The sequence below is a fragment of the Gorilla gorilla genome, chromosome 18 (genome assembly GCF_029281585.2).
Source record: "Gorilla gorilla gorilla isolate KB3781 chromosome 18, NHGRI_mGorGor1-v2.1_pri, whole genome shotgun sequence".
Lineage (NCBI taxonomy): Eukaryota > Metazoa > Chordata > Mammalia > Primates > Hominidae > Gorilla > Gorilla gorilla.
This window is the reverse complement of record NC_073242.2, coordinates 39,080,177-39,102,198: the sequence shown is the minus strand read 5'-3', so window position 1 is coordinate 39,102,198 and position 22,022 is coordinate 39,080,177.

Genomic DNA, 22,022 nt, shown 5'->3' with positions numbered 1-22,022 from the left:
GGAGTGGAGTGGAGTGGAGTGGAATGGAATGGAATGGAATGGAATGGAATGGAATGGAATGGAATGGAATAGAATGGAATCAACCCAAGTAGAACGGAATGGAATGGAATGGAATGGAATGGAACGGAATGGAACAGAACGGAATGGAAAGGAACGGAACAGAACGGAATGGAGTTTAATGAACCCGAGTATAGCGGAATGGAATGGAATGGAATGGAATAGAATGGAATGGAATGGAATCGAATCGAATCGAATGGAATCGAATGGAATGGAATGGAATGGAATGGAATGGAATGGAATGGAATGGAATCAACCCGAGAAGAACGGAATGGAATGGAATGGAGTGGAATGGAATGGAATGGAATGGAATGGAATGGAATGGAATAAACCCGTGTAGAATGGAATGGATTGGAATGGAATGGAATGGAATGGAATGGAATTCAATGGAATAGAATGGAATGGAATGGAATGGAATGGAATGGAATGGAATGGAATGGAATGGAATGGAATGGAATGGAATGGAATGGAATTCATTGGAATGGAATGGAATGGAATGGAATGGAATGGAATGGAATGGAATGGAATGGAAAGGAATGGAGTGGAATCGAATGGAATGGAATGGAATGGAATGGAATGGAGTGGAATAGAATGGAATCAACCCGAGTAGAACGGAATGGAATGGAATGGTACGGAATGGAACGAACCCGAGTAGAACGGAACTGAACAGAACGGAACGGAACGGAACAGAACGGAGTGAAATGGAATGGAATGGAATCGAATGGAACCGAATGGAATGGAATGGAATGGAATGGAATGGAATGGAATGGAATGGAATGGAATGGAATGGAATGGAATCAACCCGAGTAGAATGGAATGGATTGGAATGGAATGGAATGGAATGGAATCGAATGGAATAGAATGGAATGGAATGGAATGGAATCGAATGGAATGGAATGGAATGGAATGGAATGGAATGGAATCAACCCGAGTGCAGTGGAGTGGAGTGGAGTGGAGTGCAGTGGAGTGGAGTGGAGTGGAATGGAATGGAATGGAATGGAATGGAATGGAATAGAATGGAATCAACCCGAGTAGAATGGAATGGAATGGAATGGAATGGAATGGAACGGAATGGAACAGAACGGAATGGAAAGGAACAGAACAGAACGGAATGGAGTTTAATGAACCCTAGTAGAACGGAATGGAATGGAATGGAATGGAATGGAATGGAATGGAATGGAATCGAATCGAATGGAATCGAATGGAATCGAATGGAATGGAATGGAATGGAATGGAATGGAATGGAATGGAATGGAATCAACCCGAGAAGAATGGAATGGAATGGAATGGAGTGGAATGGAATGGAATGGAATGGAATGGAATGGAATAAACCCGTGTAGAAAGGAATGGATTGGAATGGAATGGAATGGAATGGAATGGAATTCAATGGAATAGAATGGAATGGAATGGAATTCAATGGAATGGAATGGAATGGAATGGAATGGAATGGAATGGAATGGAATGGAATGGAATGGAATGGAATTCATTGGAATGGAATGGAATGGAATGGAATGGAATGGAATGGAATGGAATGGAATGGAATGGAATGGAATGGAATGGAAAGGAATGGAGTGGAATCGAATGGAATGGAATGGAATGGAATGGAATGGAGTGGAATAGAATGGAATCAACCCGAGTAGAACGGAATGGAATGGAATGGAACGGAATGGAACGAACCCGTGTAGAACGGAACTGAAAAGAACGGAACGGAACGGAACGGAACGGAGTGAAATGGAATGGAATGGAATCGAATGGAACCGAATGGAATGGAATGGAATAGAATGGAATGGAATGGAATGGAGTTCAATGGAATGGAATGGAATGGAATGGAATGGAATGGAATGGAATGGAATGGAATCAACCCGAGTAGAACGGAATGGATTGGAATGGAATGGAATGGAATGGAATGGAATGGAATGGAATGGAATGGAACGGAATGGAACAGAACGGAATGGAACGGAACGGAACGGAACGGAATGGAATGGAATGAACCCGTGTAGAACGGAATGGAATGGAATGGAATGGAATGGAATGGAATGGAATGGAATGGAATCAACCCCAGTAGAAAGGAATGGAATGGAATGGAATGGAATGGAATGGAATGGAATGGAATGGAATGGAATGGAATGGAATGGAATGGAATGGAGTGGAATGGGATCAAATGGAATCGAATGGAATCGAATGGAATGGAATGGAATGGAATGGAATGGAATGGAATGGAATGGAATGGAATCAACCCGAGTAGAATGGAATGGATTGGAATGGAATGGAATGGAATGGAATGGAATGGAATGGAATGGAATGGAATGGAATGGAATCGAATGGAATGGAATGGAATGGAATGGAATGGAATGGAATCAACCCGAGTAGAATGGAATGGACTGGAATGGAATGGAATGGAATGGAATGGAATGGAATGGAATCGAATCGAATGGAATGGAAAGGAATGGAATGGAATGGAATGGAATGGAATCAACCAGAGTGGAGTGGAGTGCAGTGGAGTGGAGTGGAGTGGAGTGGAGTGGAATGGAATGGAATGGAATGGAATGGAATGGAATGGAATGGAATGGAATAGAATGGAATCAACCCAAGTAGAACGGAATGGAATGGAATGGAATGGAATGGAACGGAATGGAACAGAACGGAATGGAAAGGAACGGAACAGAACGGAATGGAGTTTAATGAACCCGAGTATAGCGGAATGGAATGGAATGGAATGGAATAGAATGGAATGGAATGGAATCGAATCGAATCGAATGGAATCGAATGGAATGGAATGGAATGGAATGGAATGGAATGGAATGGAATGGAATCAACCCGAGAAGAACGGAATGGAATGGAATGGAGTGGAATGGAATGGAATGGAATGGAATGGAATGGAATGGAATAAACCCGTGTAGAATGGAATGGATTGGAATGGAATGGAATGGAATGGAATGGAATTCAATGGAATAGAATGGAATGGAATGGAATGGAATGGAATGGAATGGAATGGAATGGAATGGAATGGAATGGAATGGAATGGAATTCATTGGAATGGAATGGAATGGAATGGAATGGAATGGAATGGAATGGAATGGAATGGAAAGGAATGGAGTGGAATCGAATGGAATGGAATGGAATGGAATGGAATGGAGTGGAATAGAATGGAATCAACCCGAGTAGAACGGAATGGAATGGAATGGTACGGAATGGAACGAACCCGAGTAGAACGGAACTGAACAGAACGGAACGGAACGGAACAGAACGGAGTGAAATGGAATGGAATGGAATCGAATGGAACCGAATGGAATGGAATGGAATGGAATGGAATGGAATGGAATGGAATGGAATGGAATGGAATGGAATCAACCCGAGTAGAATGGAATGGATTGGAATGGAATGGAATGGAATGGAATCGAATGGAATAGAATGGAATGGAATGGAATGGAATCGAATGGAATGGAATGGAATGGAATGGAATGGAATGGAATCAACCCGAGTGCAGTGGAGTGGAGTGGAGTGGAGTGCAGTGGAGTGGAGTGGAGTGGAATGGAATGGAATGGAATGGAATGGAATGGAATAGAATGGAATCAACCCGAGTAGAATGGAATGGAATGGAATGGAATGGAATGGAACGGAATGGAACAGAACGGAATGGAAAGGAACAGAACAGAACGGAATGGAGTTTAATGAACCCTAGTAGAACGGAATGGAATGGAATGGAATGGAATGGAATGGAATGGAATGGAATCGAATCGAATGGAATCGAATGGAATCGAATGGAATGGAATGGAATGGAATGGAATGGAATGGAATGGAATGGAATCAACCCGAGAAGAATGGAATGGAATGGAATGGAGTGGAATGGAATGGAATGGAATGGAATGGAATGGAATAAACCCGTGTAGAAAGGAATGGATTGGAATGGAATGGAATGGAATGGAATGGAATTCAATGGAATAGAATGGAATGGAATGGAATTCAATGGAATGGAATGGAATGGAATGGAATGGAATGGAATGGAATGGAATGGAATGGAATGGAATGGAATTCATTGGAATGGAATGGAATGGAATGGAATGGAATGGAATGGAATGGAATGGAATGGAATGGAATGGAATGGAATGGAATGGAAAGGAATGGAGTGGAATCGAATGGAATGGAATGGAATGGAATGGAATGGAGTGGAATAGAATGGAATCAACCCGAGTAGAACGGAATGGAATGGAATGGAACGGAATGGAACGAACCCGTGTAGAACGGAACTGAAAAGAACGGAACGGAACGGAACGGAACGGAGTGAAATGGAATGGAATGGAATCGAATGGAACCGAATGGAATGGAATGGAATAGAATGGAATGGAATGGAATGGAGTTCAATGGAATGGAATGGAATGGAATGGAATGGAATGGAATGGAATGGAATGGAATCAACCCGAGTAGAACGGAATGGATTGGAATGGAATGGAATGGAATGGAATGGAATGGAATGGAATGGAATGGAACGGAATGGAACAGAACGGAATGGAACGGAACGGAACGGAACGGAATGGAATGGAATGAACCCGTGTAGAACGGAATGGAATGGAATGGAATGGAATGGAATGGAATGGAATGGAATGGAATCAACCCCAGTAGAAAGGAATGGAATGGAATGGAATGGAATGGAATGGAATGGAATGGAATGGAATGGAATGGAATGGAATGGAATGGAATGGAGTGGAATGGGATCAAATGGAATCGAATGGAATCGAATGGAATGGAATCGAATGGAATGGAATGGAATGGAATGGAATGGAATGGAATGGAATGGAATGGAATCAACCCGATTAGAACGGAATGGAATGGAATGGAATGGAATGGAATGGAATGCAATGGAATGGAATTCAATGGAATAGAAAGGAATGGAATGGAATTGAATGGAATGGAATGGAATCGAATCGAATGGAATTGAATGGAATGGAATGGAATAGAATGGAATAGAATGGAATTAACCCGAGTAGAACGGAACGGAATGGAATGGAATGGAACGGAACGCAACGGAACGGAACCGAACGGAATGGAATGCAACGGAACGGAACGGAACGGAACGGAACGGAACGGAATGGAATGGAATCAACCCGAGTAGAACGGAATGGAATGAAATGGAACGGAATGGAACAGAACGGAATGGAACGGAACGGAACGGAACGGAATGGAATGGAATGAACCAGAGTAGAACGGAATGGAATGGAATGGAATGGAATGGAATGGAATCGAATCGAATCGAATGGAATCGAATGGAATGGAATGGAATGGAATGGAATGGAACGGAATGGAATGGAATGGAATGGAATGGAATGGAATCAACCCGAGTAGAACGGAACGGAACGGAACGGAACGGAATGGAACGGAACGGAACGGAATGGAGTGAAATGGAATGGAATGGAATCGAATGGAATCGAATGGAATATAATGGAATGGAATGGAATGGAATCGAATGGAATCGAATGGAATCGAATGGAATGGAATGGAATGGAAAGGAATCAACCCGAGTAGAACGGAATGGAATGGAATGCAATGGAATGGAATGGAATGGAATGGAATGGAATCAACCCGTGCAGAATGGAATGGATTGGAATGGAATGGAATGGAATGGAATTCAATGGAATAGAATGGAATGGAATGGAATGGAATGGAATCGAATGGAATGGAATGGAATGGAATGGAATGGAATTCAGTGGAATAGAATGGAATGGAATGGAATGGAATGGAATCGAATGGAATTGAATGGAATCGAATGGAATGGAATGGAATAGAATGGAATCAACCCGACTAGAACGGAACGGAACGGAATGGAATGGAATGGAACATAATGGAATGGAATGGAATGGAATGGAATGGAATGGAATGGAATGGAATGGAATGGAATGGAATGGAATGGAATGGAACGGAATGGAACGGAATGGAAAGGAAAGGAATGGAACGGAATGGAGTGAAGTGGAATGGAATGGAATCGAATGGAATGGAATGGAATGGAATGGAATGGAATGGAATGGAATGGAATGGAATGGAATGGAACGAACCCGAGTAGAACGGAACGGAACGGAACGGAATGGAGTGAAATGGAATGGAATGGAATCGAATGGAATCGAATGGAATGGAATGGAATGGAATGGAATGGAATGGAATGGAATGGAATGGAATCGAATGGAATCGAATGGAATCGAATGGAATGGAATGGAATGGAATGGAATGGAATGGAATGGAATGGAATGGAATCAACCCGAGTAGAACGGAATGGAATGGAATGGAATGGAATGGAATGGAATGGAATGGAATGGAATGGAATGGAATGGAATGGAAACAACCCGTGTAGAATGGAATGGATTGGAATGGAATGGAATGGAAAGGAATGGAATGGAATGGAATGGAATGGAATGGAATGGAATAGAATGGAATGGAATGGAATGGAATGGAACCGAATGGAATGGAATGGAATGGAATGGAAAGGAATGGAATGGAATGGAATGGAATGGAATGGAATGGAATGGAAAGGAATCAACCTGAGTAGAACGGAATGGAATGGAATGGAATGGAATGGAACGGAATGGAACAGAACAGAATGGAACGGAACGGAACGGAACGGAATGGAATGGAATGAACCCGAGTAGAACGGAATGGAATGGAATGGAATGGTATGGAATGGAATGGAATGGAATCGAATGGAATGGAATGGAATGGAATGGAATAGAATAGAATCAACCCGAGTAGAACGGAACGGAACGGAACGGAACGGAACGGAATGGAGTGAAATGGAATGGAATGGAATCGAATGGAATCGAATGGAATGTAATGGAATGGAATGGAATTGAATGGAATCGAATGGAATCGAATGGAATCGAATGGAATGGAATGGAATGGAAAGGAATCAACCCGAGTAGAACGGAATGGAATGGAATGGAATGGAATGGAATGGAATGGAATGGAATGGAATGGAATGGAATGGAATCAACCCGTGCAGAATGGAACGGATTGGAATGGAATGGAATGGAATGGAATTCAATGGAATAGAATGGAAGGGAATGGAATGGAATGGAATCGAATGGAATGGAATGGAATGGAATGGAATGGAATGGAATGGAATGGAATTCAATGGAATAGAATGGAATGGAATGGAATGGAATGGAATCGAATGGAATTGAATGGAATCGAATGGAATGGAATGGAATAGAATGTAATCAACCCGAGTAGAACGGAACGGAACGGAATGGAATGGAAAGGAATATAATGGAATGGAATGGAATGGAATGGAATGGAATGGAATGGAATGGAATGGAATGCAATGGAATGGAACGGAATGGAACGGAACGGAATGGAACGGAATGGAGTGAAGTGGAATGGAATGGAATCGAATGGAATCGAATGGAATGGAATGGAATGGAATGGAATGGAATGGAATGGAATGGAATGGAACGAACCCGAGTAGAACGGAACGGAACGGAACGGAATGGAACGGAATGGAGTGAAATGGAATGGAATGGAATCGAATGGAATAGAATGGAATGGAATGGAATGGAATGGAATGGAATGGAATGGAATGGAATCGAATGGAATGGAATGGAACGGAATGGAATGGAATGGAATGGAATGGAATGGAATGGAATCAACACGAGTAGAACGGAATGGAATGGAATGGAATGGAATGGAATGGAATGGAATGGAATGGAAACAACCCGTGTAGAATGGAATGGATTGGAATGGAATGTAATGGAATGGAATGGAATGGAATGGAATAGAATGGAATGGAATGGAATGGAATGGAACCGAATGGAATGGAATGGAATGGAATGGAAAGGAATGGAATGGAATGGAATTGAATGGAATCAACCCGAGTAGAATGGAATGGATTGGAATGGAATGGAATGGAATGGAATGGAATGGAATGGAATGGAATCGAATGGAATCGAATGGAATCGAAAGGAATCGAATGGAATGGAATGGAATAGAATGGAATCAACACGAGTAGAACGGAATGGAATGGATTGGAATGGAATGGAATGGAATGGAATGGAACGGAACGGAACGGAACGCAAGGGAACGGAACGGAACGGAACGGAAGGGAACGGAACGGAATGGAATGGAATGGAATCAACCCGAGTAGAACGGAAAGGAATGGAAAGGAATGGAATGGAACGGAATGGAACAGAACAGAATGGAAAGGAACGGAACGGAACGGAATGGAATGGAATGAACCCGAGTAGAACGGAATGGAATGGAATGGAATGGAATGGAATGGGATCGAATCGAATGGAATCGAATTGAATCGTATAGAAAGGAATGGAATGGAATGGAATCAACCCGAGTAGAACGGAACGGAACGGAACGGAATGGAACGGAACGGAACGGAATGGAATGGAATTCAATGGAATAGAATGGAGTGGAATGGAATGGAATGGCATGGAATGGAATCGAATGGAATTGAATGGAATCGAATGGAATGGAATGGAATAGAATGGAATCAACCCGAGTAGAACGGAACGGAACGGAATGGAATGGAATGGAATGGAATGGAATGGAATGGAATGGAATGGAACGGAACGGAACGGAACGGAACTTAACGGAATGGAATGGAATGGAATGATCAACCCGAGTAGAACGGAATGGAATGGAATGGAATGGAATGGAATGGAATGGAATGGAATGGAATCAACCCGAGTAGAACGGAATGGAATGGAATGGAATGGAATGGAACGGAATGGAACAGAACAGAATGGAAAGGAACGGAACGGAACGGAATGGAATGGAATGAACCCGAGTAGAACGGAATGGAATGGAATGGAATGGAATGGAATGGGATCGAATCGAATGGAATCGAATGGAATCGTATAGAAAGGAATGGAATGGAATGGAATCAACCCGAGTAGAACGGAACGGAACGGAACGGAATGGAACGGAACGGAACGGAACGGAATGGAATGGAATTCAATGGAATAGAATGGAGTGGAATGGAATGGAATGGCATGGAATGGAATCGAATGGAATTGAATGGAATCGAATGGAATGGAATGGAATAGAATGGAATCAACCCGAGTAGAACGGAACGGAACGGAATGGAATGGAATGGAATGGAATGGAATGGAATGGAATGGAATGGAACGGAACGGAACGGAACGGAACTTAACGGAATGGAATGGAATGGAATGATCAACCCGAGTAGAACGGAATGGAATGGAATGGAATGGAATGGAATGGAATGGAATGGAATGGAATCAACCCGAGTAGAACGGAATGGAATGGAATGGAATGGAATGGAACGGAATGGAACAGAACGGAATGGAACGGAACGGAACGGAACGGAATGGAATGGAATGAACCCGAGTAGAAAGGAATGGAATGGAATGGAATGGAATTGAATGGAATGGAATGGAATGGAATGGAATGGACTGGAATCGAATGGAATCGAATGGAATCGAATGGAATGGAAGGGAATGGAATGGAATGGAATGGAATGGAATCAACCCGAGTAGAACGGAATGGAATGGAATGGAATGGAATGGAATGCAATGGAATGGAATGGAATGGAATGGAATGGAATGGAATGGAATTCAATGGAATAGAATGGAATGGAATGGAATGGAATGGAATGAAATGGAATGGAATGGAATCGAATCGAATCGAATGGAATTGAATAGAATGGAATGGAATGGAATGGAATAGAATGGAATCAACCCGAGTAGAACGGAATGGAATGGAATGGAATGGAATGGAACGGAACGGAACGGAACCGAACGGAACACAACGGATCGGAACAGAACGGAACGGAATGGAATGGAATGGAATGGAATCAACCCGAGTAGAACGGAATGGAATGGAATGGAATGGAATGGAATGGAATGGAACGGAATGGAACAGAACGGAATGGAATGGAACGGAACGGAACGGAATGGAATGGAATGAACCCGAGTAGAACGGAATGGAATGGAATGGAATGGAATTTATTGGAATGGAATCGAATCGAATCGAATGGAATTGAATGGAATCGAATGGAATGGAATGGAATGGAATAGAAAGGAATGGAATGGAATGGAATCAACCCGAGTAGAACGGAACGGAAAGGAACGGAACGGAACGGAACGGAATGGAATGGAATTCAGTGGAATAGAATGGAATGGAATGGAATGGAATGGAAAGGAATGGAATAGAATCGAATGGAATTGAATGGAATGGAATGGAATGGAATGGAATAGAATGGAATCAAACCGAGTAGAACGGAACGGAACGGAATGGAATGGAATGGAATGGAAAGGAATGGAATGGAATGGAACGGAACGGAACGCAACGCAACGCAACGCAACGGAACGGAATGGAATGGAATGATCAACCCGAGTAGAATGGAATGGAATGGAATGGAATGGAATGGAATGGAATGGAATGGAACGAACCCGAGTAGAACGGAACGGAGCGGAACGGAACGGAAAGGAATGGAATGGAGTGAAGTGTAATGCAATGGAATCGAATGGAATCGAATGGAATGGAATGGAATGGAATGGAATCAACCCGAGTAGAACGGAATGGAATGGAATGGAATGGAATGGAACGGAATGGAGCGGAACGGAATGGAACAGAAAGGAACAGAACGGAATGGAATGGAACGAACCCGAGTAGAAAGGAATGGAATGGAATGGAATGGAATGGAATGGAATTGAATCGAATCGAATCGAATCGAATCGAATGGAATCGAAGGGAATGGAATGGAATGGAATGGAATGGAATGGAATGGAATGGAATGGAATGGAATGGAATGGAAGGGAATGGAATGGAATCAACCCGAGTAGAATGGAATGGAATGGAATGGAATGGAATGGAATGGAATGGAATGGAATGGAATGGAATGGAATGGAATCAACCCGAGTAGAATGGAATGGAATGGAATGGAATGGAATGGAATGGAATGGAATGGAATGGAATGGAATGGAATGGAATGGAATCGAATGGAATTGAATGGAATCGAATGGAAAGGAATGGAATAGAATGGAATCAACCCGAGTAGAACGGAATGGAATGGAACGGAATGGTATTGAATGGAATGCAATGGAATGCAACGGAACGGAACGGAACGCAACGGAATGGAATGGAATGGAATGATCAACCCGAGTAGAACGGAATGGAATTGAATGGAATGGAATGGAATGGAATGGAATGGAACGAACCCGAGTAGAACGCAAAGGAACGGAACGGAACGGAATGGAATGGAGTGAAATGGAATGGAATGGGATCGAAAGGAATGGAATGGAATGGAATGGAATGGAATGGAATGGAATGGAATGGAATCAACCCGAGTAAAATGGAATGGACTGCAATGGAATGGAATCGAATGTAATGGAATGGAATGGAATGGAATGGAATGGAATGGAATGGAATGGAATGGAATCAACCCGAGTAGAACGGAATGGAATGGAATGGAAAGGAATGGAATGGAATGGAATGGAATGGAATGGAATGGAATGGAATGGAACGGAATGGAATGGAATCGAATCGAATGGAATAGAATGGAATGGAATGGAATGGAAAGGAATGGAATGGAATGGAATCAACCCGAGTAGAACGGAATGGAATGGAATGGAATGGAATGGAATGGAACGGAACGGAACGGAACGGAAAGGAACGGAACGGAACGGAACGCAACGCAACGGAACGGAGCGGAACGGAACGGAACGGAATGGAATGAAATGGAATGGATTGGAATCGAGTGGAATGGAATGGAATGGAATGGAATGGAATGGAATGGAATGGAATCGAATCGAATGGAATCGAATGGAACCGAATGGAATGGAATGGAATGGAATGGAATGGAATGGAATGGAATGGAATGGAATGGAATGGAATCAACCCGAGTAGAACGGAATGGAATGGAATGGAACGGAACGGAACGGAACGGAACGGAACGGAACGCAACGCAACGGAACGGAACGGAACGGAACGGAACGGAATGGAGTGGAATGGAATGGAATGGAATCGAATGGAATGGAATGGAATGGAATGGAATGGAATGGAATGGAATGGAATGGAATGGAATGGAATCAACTCGAGTAGAATGGAATGGATTGGAATGGAATGGAATGGAATGGAATTCAATGCAATAGAATGGAATGGAATGGAATGGAATGGAATGGAATGGAATGGAATGCAATGGAATAGAATGGAAAGAATGGAATGGAATGGGAAGAAATGGAATGGAATGGAATGGAATGAAATTGAATGGAATCGAACGGAATCGAATGGAATGGAGTGGAATAGAATCGAAACAACCCGAGTAGGACGGAGTGGAATGGAATGGAACGGAATGGAATGGAATGGAATCGAATGAAATGGAATGGAATGGAATGGAATCAACCCGGGTGGAGTGGAGTGGAGTGGAGTGGAGTGGAGTGGAGTGGAGTGGAGTGGAATGGAATGGAATGGAATGGAATGGAATGGAATGGAATGGAATAGAATGGAATCAACCCGAGTAAAACGGACTGGAATGGAATGGAATGGAATGGAATGGAATGGAATGGAATGGAACGGAATGGGACAGAACGGAATGGAACGGAACGGAACGGAACGGAATGGAATGGAATGAACCCGAGTAGAATGGAAAGGAATGGAATGGAATGGAATGGAATGGAATGGAATGGAATTGAATGGAATGGAATGGAAACGAATCGAATGGAATCGAATGGAATGCAATGGAATGGATTGGAATGGAATGGAATGGAATGGAGTGGAATGGAATGGATTCAACCCGAATAGAACAGAATGGAATGGAATGGAATGGAATGGAATGGAATGGAATAGAATTCAATGCAATAGAATGGAATGGAATGGAATGGAATGGAATGGAAAGGAATCGAATTGAATCGAATGCAATCGAATGGAATGGAATGGAATAGAATGGAATCAACCCGAGTAGAACGGAATGGAATGGAATGGAATGGAATGGAATGGAATGGAATGGAATGGAACAGAACGCAACGGAACGGAACGGAAAGGAATGGAAAGGAATGATCAACCCGAGAAGAACGGAATGGAATGGAATGGAATGAAATGGAATGCAATGGAATGGAATCGAATGGAACGAACCCGAGTAGAACGGAACAGAACGGAACGGAACGGAACAGAACGGAACGGAACGGAATGGAGTGAAATGCAATGGAATGGAATCGAATGGAATCGAATGGAATGGAATGGAATGGAATGGAATGGAATCGAATGGAATCGAATGGAATCGAATGGAATGGAATGGAATAGAATGGAATCTACCCGAGTAGAACGGAATGGAATGGAATGGAATGGAATGGAATGGAATGGAATGGAATGGAACGGAATGGAACGGAACGCAATGGAATGGAATGGAACGGAATGATCAACCCGAGTAGAACGGAATGGAATGGAATGGAATGGAATGGAATGGAATGCAACGAACGCGAGTAGAACGGAACAGAACGGAACGGAACGGAACGGAATGGAATGGAACGGAATGGAGTGAAATGGAATGGAATGGAATCGAATGGAATGGAATGGAATGGAATGGAATGGAATGGAATGGAATGGAATCGAATCGAATCGAATCGAATGGAATGGAATGGAATGGATTGGAATGGAATGGTATGGAATGGAATGGAATCATCCCCAGTAGAACCGAATGGAATGGAATGGAATGGAATGGAATGGAATGGAATCCAATGGAATGGAATGGAATAGAATGGAATCAACCCGAGTAGAACGGAAAGGAATGGAATGGAATGGAATGGAATGGAATGGAATGGAATGGAATGGAATGGAATGGAACGGAATAGAACGGAACGGAACGTTACGGAACGCAACGCAACGGAAGGGAACGGATCGGAACGGAACGGAACGGAATGGAATGTAATGGAATCAACCCGAGTAGAACGGAATGGAATGGAATGGAATGGAATGGAAAGGAACGGAACGGAACGGAACGGAACGGAACGGAACGCAACGCAACGGAACGGAACGGAACGGAACGGAACGGAATGGAGTGAAATGGAATGGAATGGAATCGAATGGAATCGAATGGAATGGAATGGAATGGAATGGAATGGAATGGAATGGAATGGAAAGGAATCGAATCGAATCGAATCGAATCGAATCGAATCGAATGGAATCGAATGGAATGGAATGGAATGGAATGGAATTCAATGGAATAGAATGGAATGGAATGGAATTCAATGGAATAGAATGGAATGGAATGCAATGGAATGGAATGGAATGGAATGGAATGGAATGGAATGGAACGGAATGGAATTCAATGGAATGGAATGGAATGGAATGGAATGGAATGGAATGGAATCGAATGGAATCGAATGGAATCGAAAGGAATGGAGTGGAATAGAATGGAGTCAACCCGAGTAGAACGGAACTGAACGGAATGGAACGGAACGGAACGGAACGGAGTGAAATGGAATGGAATGGAATCGAATAGAACCGAATGGAATGGAATGGAATGGAATGGAATGGAATGGAAAGGAATGGAATGGAATGGAATGGAATGGAATGGAATGGAATCGAATCGAATGGAATTGAATGGAATCGAATTGAATGGAATGGAATGGAATGGAATGGAAACAACCCGAGTAGAACGGAATGGAATGGAATGGAATGGAATGGAATGGAATGGAATGGAATGGAATGGAATGGAATGGAATGGAATTCAATGGAATAGAATGGAATGGAACGGAATGGAATGGAATGGAATCGAATGGAATCGAATGGAATCGAATGGAATGGAATGGAATAGAATGGAATCAAACCGAGTAGAAAGGAATGGAATGGAATGGAATGGAATGGAATGGAATGGAATGGAATGGAATGGAATGGAATGGAATGGAATGGAATGGAATGGAATCAACCACAGTAGAAAGGAATGGAATGGAATGGAATGGAATGGAATGGAATGGAATGGAATGGAATGGAATGGAATGGAATGGAGTGGAATGGGATCAAATGGAATCGAATGGAATCGAATGGAATGGAATCGAATGGAATGGAATGGAATGGAATGGAATGGAATGGAATGGAATGGAATGGAATGGAATGGAATCAACCCGATTAGAACGGAATGGAATGGAATGGAATGGAATGGAATGGAATGGAATGCAATGGAATGGAATTCAATGGAATAGAAAGGAATGGAATGGAATTGAATGGAATGGAATGGAATGGAATCGAATGGAATTGAATGGAATGGAATGGAATGGAATGGAATAGAATGGAATTAACCCGAGTAGAACGGAACGGAATGGAATGGAATGGAACGGAACGGAACGGAACGGAACCGAACGGAATGGAATGCAACGGAACGGAACGGAACGGAACGGAACGGAACGGAACGGAATGGAATGGAATCAACCCGAGTAGAACGGAATGGAATGAAATGGACCGGAATGGAACAGAAGGGAATGGAACGGAACGGAACGGAACGGAATTGAATGGAGTGAACCAGAGTAGAGCGGAATGGAATGGAATGGAATGGAATGGAATGGAATGGAATGGAATCGAATCGAATGGAATGGAATGGAATGGAATGGAATGGAATGGAATGGAATGGAATGGAATGGAATGGAATGGAATGGAATCAAACAGAGTAGAACGGAACGGAACGGAACGGAACGGAATGGAACGGAACGGAACGGAACGGAATGGAATGGAATGAACCCGAGTAGAACGGAATGGAATGGAATGGAATGGTATGGAATGGAATGGAAGGGAATCGAATGGAATGGAATGGAATGGAATGGAATGGAATAGAATAGAATCAACCCGAGTAGAACGGAATGGAATGGAATGGAATGGAACGGAACGGAACGGAATGGAGTGAAATGGAGTGGAATGGAATCGAATGGAATCGAATGGAATGGAAAGGAATGGAATGGAATGGAATGGAATTGAATGGAATGGAATGGAACGAACCCGAGTAGAACGGAACGGAACGGAACGGAACGGAACGGAATGGAGTGAAATGGAATGGAATGGAATCGAATGGAATCGAATGGAATGTAATGGAATGGAATGGAATTGAATGGAATCGAATGGAATCGAATGGAATGGAATGGAATGGAAAGGAATCAACCCGAGTAGAACGGAATGGAATGGAATGGAATGGAATGGAATGGAATGGAATGGAATGGAATCAACCCGTGCAGAATGGAATGGATTGGAATGGAATGGAATGGAATGGAATTCAATGGAATAGAATGGAAGGGAATGGAATGGAATGGAATCGAATGGAATGGAATGGAATGGAATGGAATGGAATGGTATGGAATGGAATGGAATTCAATGGAATAGAATGGAATGGAATGGAATGGAATGGAATCGAATGGAATTGAATGGAATCGAATGGAATGGAATGGAATAGAATGGAATCAACCCGAGTAGAACGGAACGGAACGGAATGGAATGGAATGGAATATAATGGAATGGAATGGAATGGAATGGAATGGAATGGAATGGAATGGAATGGAATGGAACGGAACGGAATGGAACGGAATGGAGTGAAGTGGAATGGAATGGAATCGAATGGAATGGAATGCAATGGAATGGAATGGAATGGAATGGAATGGAATGGAACGAACCCGAGTAGAACGGAATGGAACGGAACGGAACGGAACGGAATGGAGTGAAATGGAATGGAATGGAATCGAATGGAATAGAATGGAATGGAATGGAATGGAATGGAATGGAATGGAATGGAATGGAATGGAATCGAATGGAATGGAATGGAACGGAATGGAATGGAATGGAATGGAATGGAATGGAATGGAATGGAATGGAATGGAATGGAATGGAATGGAATCAACCCGAGTAGAACGGAATGGAATGGAATGGAATGGAATGGAATGGAATGGAATGGAATGGAAACAACCCGTGTAGAATGGAATGGATTGGAATGGAATGTAATGGAATGGAATGGAATGGAATGGAATGGAATGGAATGGAATGGAATAGAATGGAATGGAATGGAATGGAATGGAACCGAATGGAATGGAATGGAATGGAATGGAAAGGAATGGAATGGAATGGAATTGAATGGAATCAACCCGAGTAGAATGGAATGGATTGGAATGGAATGGAATGGAATGGAATGGAATGGAATGGAATGGAATGGAATGGAATCGAATGGAATCGAATGGAATCGAATGGAATCGAAAGGAATCGAATGGAATGGAATGGAATAGAATGGAATCAACACGAGTAGAACGGAATGGAATGGATTGGAATGGAATGGAATGGAATGGAACGGAACGGAACGGAACGGAACGCAAGGGAACGGAACGGAACGGAACGGAAGGGAACGGAACGGAATGGAATGGAATGGAATCAACCCGAGTAGAACGGAAAGGAATGGAAAGGAATGGAATGGAACGGAATGGAACAGAACAGAATGGAACGGAACGGAACGGAACGGAATGGAATGGAATGAACCCGAGTAGAACGGAATGGAATGGAATGGAATGGAATGGAATGGGATCGAATCGAATGGAATCGAATGGAATCGTATAGAATGGAATGGAATGGAATGGAATCAACCCGAGTAGAACGGAACGGAACGGAACGGAATGGAACGGAACGGAACGGAATGGAATGGAATTCAATGGAATAGAATGGAGTGGAATGGAATGGAATGGCATGGAATGGAATCGAATGGAATTGAATGGAATCGAATGGAATGGAATGGAATAGAACGGAATCAACCCGAGTAGAACGGAACGGAACGGAATGGAATGGAATGGAATGGAATGGAATGGAATGGAATGGAATGGAATGGAATGGAACGGAACGGAACGGAACTTAACGGAATGGAATGGAATGGAATGATCAACCCGAGTAGAACGGAATGGAATGGAAAGGAATGGAATGGAATGGAATGGAATGGAATCAACCCGAGTAGAACGGAATGGAATGGAATGGAATGGAATGGAACGGAATGGAACAGAACGGAATGGACCGGAACGGAACGGAACGGAATGGAATGGAATGAACCCGAGTAGAACGGAATGGAATGGAATGGAATGGAATGGAATGGAATGGAATGGAATGGACTGGAATCGAATGGAATCGAATGGAATCGAATGGAATGGAAGGGAATGGAATGGAATGGAATGGAATGGAATCAACCCGAGTAGAACGGAATGGAATGGAATGGAATGGAATGGAATGGAATGGAATGGAATGGAATGGAATGGAATGGAATGGAATGGAATGGAATGCAATGGAATTCAATGGAATAGAATGGAATGGAATGGAATGGAAAGGAATGGAATGGAATGCAATGGAATGGAATCGAATCGAATCGAATGGAATTGAATAGAATGGAATGGAATGGAATGGAATAGAATGGAATCAACCCGAGTAGAACGGAATGGAATGGAATGGAATGGAATGGAATGGAATGGAATGCAATGGAACGGAACGGAACGGAACCGAACGGAACACAACGGATCGGAACAGAACGGAACGGAATGGAATGGAATGGAATGGAATCAACCCGAGTAGAACGGAATGGAATGGAATGGAATGGAATGGAATGGAATGGAATGGAACGGAATGGAACAGAACGGAATGGAATGGAACGGAACGGAACGGAATGGAATGGAATGAACCCGAGTAGAACGGAATGGAATGGAATGGAATGGAATTTATTGGAATGGAATCGAATCGAATCGAATGGAATTGAATGGAATCGAATGGAATGGAAAGGAATGGAACAGAAAGGAATGGAATGGAATGGAATCAACCCGAGTAGAACGGAACGGAAAGGAACGGAACGGAACGGAACGGAATGGAATGGAATTCAGTGGAATAGAATGGAATGGAATGGAATGGAATGGAAAGGAATGGAATAGAATCGAATGGAATTGAATTGAATGGAATGGAATGGAATGGAATAGAATGGAATCAAACCGAGTAGAACGGAACGGAACGGAATGGAATGGAATGGAATGGAATGGAATTGAATGGAATGGAACGGAACGGAACGCAACGCAACGCAACGCAACGGAACGGAATGGAATGGAATGATCAACCCGAGTAGAACGGAATGGAATGGAATGGAATGGAATGGAATGGAATGGAATGGAATGGAATCAACCCGAGTAGAACGGAATGGAATGGAATGGAATGGAATGGAACGGAATGGAACAGAACAGAATGGAAAGGAACGGAACGGAACGGAATGGAATGGAATGAACCCGAGTAGAACGGAATGGAATGGAATGGAATGGAATGGAATGGGATCGAATCGAATGGAATCGAATGGAATCGTATAGAAAGGAATGGAATGGAATGGAATCAACCCGAGTAGAACGGAACGGAACGGAACGGAATGGAACGGAACGGAACGGAACGGAATGGAATGGAATTCAATGGAATAGAATGGAGTGGAATGGAATGGAATGGCATGGAATGGAATCGAATGGAATTGAATGGAATCGAATGGAATGGAATGGAATAGAATGGAATCAACCCGAGTAGAACGGAACGGAACGGAATGGAATGGAATGGAATGGAATGGAATGGAATGGAATGGAATGGAACGGAACGGAACGGAACGGAACTTAACGGAATGGAATGGAATGGAATGATCAACCCGAGTAGAACGGAATGGAATGGAATGGAATGGAATGGAATGGAATGGAATGGAATGGAATCAACCCGAGTAGAACGGAATGGAATGGAATGGAATGGAATGGAACGGAATGGAACAGAACGGAATGGAACGGAACGGAACGGAACGGAATGGAATGGAATGAACCCGAGTAGAACGGAATGGAATGGAATGGAATGGAATTGAATGGAATGGAATGGAATGGAATGGAATGGACTGGAATCGAATGGAATCGAATGGAATCGAATGGAATGGAAGGGAATGGAATGGAATGGAATGGAATGGAATCAACCCGAGTAGAACGGAATGGAATGGAATGGAATGGAATGGAATGCAATGGAATGGAATGGAATGGAATGGAATGGAATGGAATGGAATTCAATGGAATAGAATGGAATGGAATGGAATGGAATGGAATGAAATGGAATGGAATGGAATCGAATCGAATCGAATGGAATTGAATAGAATGGAATGGAATGGAATGGAATAGAATGGAATCAACCCGAGTAGAACGGAATGGAATGGAATGGAATGGAATGGAACGGAACGGAACGGAACCGAACGGAACACAACGGATCGGAACAGAACGGAACGGAATGGAATGGAATGGAATGGAATCAACCCGAGTAGAACGGAATGGAATGGAATGGAATGGAATGGAATGGAATGGAACGGAATGGAACAGAACGGAATGGAATGGAACGGAACGGAACGGAATGGAATGGAATGAACCCGAGTAGAACGGAATGGAATGGAATGGAATGGAATTTATTGGAATGGAATCGAATCGAATCGAATGGAATTGAATGGAATCGAATGGAATGGAATGGAATGGAATAGAAAGGAATGGAATGGAATGGAATCAACCCGAGTAGAACGGAACGGAAAGGAACGGAACGGAACGGAACGGAATGGAATGGAATTCAGTGGAATAGAATGGAATGGAATGGAATGGAATGGAAAGGAATGGAATAGAATCGAATGGAATTGAATGGAATGGAATGGAATGGAATGGAATAGAATGGAATCAAACCGAGTAGAACGGAACGGAACGGAATGGAATGGAATGGAATGGAAAGGAATGGAATGGAATGGAACGGAACGGAACGCAACGCAACGCAACGCAACGGAACGGAATGGAATGGAATGATCAACCCGAGTAGAATGGAATGGAATGGAATGGAATGGAATGGAATGGAATGGAATGGAACGAACCCGAGTAGAACGGAACGGAGCGGAACGGAACGGAAAGGAATGGAATGGAGTGAATTGTAATGCAATGGAATCGAATGGAATCGAATGGAATGGAATGGAATGGAATGGAATCAACCCGAGTAGAACGGAATGGAATGGAATGGAATGGAATGGAACGGAATGGAGCGGAACGGAATGGAACAGAAAGGAACAGAACGGAATGGAATGGAACGAACCCGAGTAGAAAGGAATGGAATGGAATGGAATGGAATGGAATGGAATTGAATCGAATCGAATCGAATCGAATCGAATGGAATCGAAGGGAATGGAATGGAATGGAATGGAATGGAATGGAATGGAATGGAATGGAATGGAATGGAATGGAAGGGAATGGAATGGAATCAACCCGAGTAGAATGGAATGGAATGGAATGGAATGGAATGGAATGGAATGGAATGGAATGGAATGGAATGGAATGGAATCAACCCGAGTAGAATGGAATGGAATGGAATGGAATGGAATGGAATGGAATGGAATGGAATGGAATGGAATGGAATGGAATGGAATGGAATCGAATGGAATTGAATGGAATCGAATGGAAAGGAATGGAATAGAATGGAATCAACCCGAGTAGAACGGAATGGAATGGAACGGAATGGTATTGAATGGAATGCAATGGAATGCAACGGAACGGAACGGAACGCAACGGAATGGAATGGAATGGAATGATCAACCCGAGTAGAACGGAATGGAATTGAATGGAATGGAATGGAATGGAATGGAATGGAACGAACCCGAGTAGAACGCAAAGGAACGGAACGGAACGGAATGGAATGGAGTGAAATGGAATGGAATGGGATCGAAAGGAATGGAATGGAATGGAATGGAATGGAATGGAATGGAATGGAATGGAATCAACCCGAGTAAAATGGAATGGACTGCAATGGAATGGAATCGAATGTAATGGAATGGAATGGAATGGAATGGAATGGAATGGAATGGAATCAACCCGAGTAGAACGGAATGGAATGGAATGGAAAGGAATGGAATGGAATGGAATGGAATGGAATGGAATGGAATGGAATGGAACGGAATGGAATGGAATCGAATCGAATGGAATAGAATGGAATGGAAT